This window comes from Dendropsophus ebraccatus, chromosome 8, assembly GCF_027789765.1.
Source record: "Dendropsophus ebraccatus isolate aDenEbr1 chromosome 8, aDenEbr1.pat, whole genome shotgun sequence".
Lineage (NCBI taxonomy): Eukaryota > Metazoa > Chordata > Amphibia > Anura > Hylidae > Dendropsophus > Dendropsophus ebraccatus.
The window spans coordinates 107,900,511-107,902,476 of record NC_091461.1 but is presented as its reverse complement, the minus strand read 5'-3'; positions in this window follow the sequence as shown (position 1 = coordinate 107,902,476).

The following is a 1,966-nucleotide window of genomic DNA, read 5'->3' as shown; positions in this document are numbered from 1 at the left end:
GACGTCTGGTGTCCCTTTTTATAATTTCCTTCCTCCAACCCCGAAGCACTAAGGTCACCGCCAGGTCTTTTGTGGGGTCCCTAATGCCCCGCAAGCGCAACATAAAAGAAACCCCCGCTAAACGCTTTTTTGCTACTGAAGCGGATACTCCCGCCAAGCGAAGCTGTGCCAAATAGGCCCAAGTAACCTGACTGCTCACCAGGGGTTCCGACCACCTCTTACCAGCCGCGCATTGCAACCATTCCTGCCACGCCTTACCATGACTAGCCCATGTCGCTCCCGACAAAGACGATTGGATCAGCGGTCTCAGCACTTCTTCACCAGGTCCCATAGAAACGTTGGGCACTGTTCTCCCTCTGGCTCCGCCAACGGATGCAGATCCCTGAAACGAGTCCACTGAAAACGGGAGAGAGAATCAGCGACACCATTACTTTCGCCTGGGACATGTCTAGCTCTGAACACAATATTATAACGCAAACATTGCAGGACTAAATGTCTAAGTAAGGCCAACACCGGTAATGAAGACGACGTCAGGTTGTTTACCGCGTATACTACGCTCAAGTTATCGGACCAGAAGCGAATTCTTTTGTTTGCCATTAAAGGAGCCCACAAATCAACAGCGACTACTATCGGGAATAGCTCCAATAATGTCAAATTGCGTGTGAGACCCTCAGCTGACCACGCCAACGGCCAACAACCAGCAGACCATCGACGCCCAAATATGGCACCGAAACCGTGGCTGCCGGCCGCATCCGTGAACAGCTGCAAGTCCCTATTGTCCAGCTCTGGTTCCCTGAAACAGGACGTACCGTCGTATTCCTGCAAAAAGGAAAGCCATGTTCTCAAATCCGCTTTCAGGGGGGCAGTTAATCTAATGTAGTGCGACGGCTGACTGCCGCCTGCGGTTGCCATGTATAGACGGCGGGAGAAAACCCGCCCCATCGGCATGACCCTGCAAGCGAATACGAGAAGCCCAAGGAGCGACTGCAGCTGACGCAGTCTAATCTTCTTGGCCCGCAAACATTGATCTATGGTGGACAACAACCGTGCCAATTTGTCTGGCGGTAAACCGACCACCATGCGCTGCGTGTCTATCTGGACACCTAAAAAGGACAAGCAAGTAGTAGGCCCCTCAGTTTTGTCCTCAGATAACGGAACACCAAACTTGGACATAAAAAATTTAAACGTGTCCATAACCTGAGCACAAACCGCTGAATTTGCGGGACCCACAAACAGGAAATCATCCAAATAATGTAGTATTGATGAGGTGCCCGACTCGTGCTGAACCACCCATTCCAAAAAAGTGGAAAACATCTCAAAATATCTGCACGAAATCGAGCACCCCATCGGGAGACACATATCAACATATATGTGACCGTGTAACTGACATCCCAACAAATGAAAACAGTCGGCATGAACCGGAAGGAGGCGGAAGGCGGATTCGATGTCCGACTTACCCAATAACGCTCCCGGGCCTGCTTTTTCTACAAGCCGAACGGCTCTGTCAAACGACACATATGTAACCGCCGCCTCCTCCCGGCTGATGCCGTCGTTCACCGACTCACCCGGTGGAAACGACAAATGCTGAATTAGTCTAAATTTTCCGGGTTCCCTTTTTGGCACCAGACCCAGTGGCGAGAAGCGTAAATTCTCCATGGGCGGCTCCAAAAAGGGGCCAGCCATCCTACCCATGGCCACTTCCTTGTCTAGTTTGTCTTGTGCCACGCCCGGATTGTCTAAAATAGAACGTAGATTATCAACAAATTGCAAACTTGAACACTGGTTGTGGGGAATATAAAACCCCACGGAAAATCCTTTAATGAGGACCTCTGCTTCCTGTTTCCGGGGGTACAACTCGAGCCAGGGGAGCATCCCTGTTACGCTCACCGGCGTCCTCGGGTTTTCCACTACTGGAAGGCTTAGCGTTATGCGCCTTTCCCCTCTTAAAGCAGCGGAGTGCCGAATG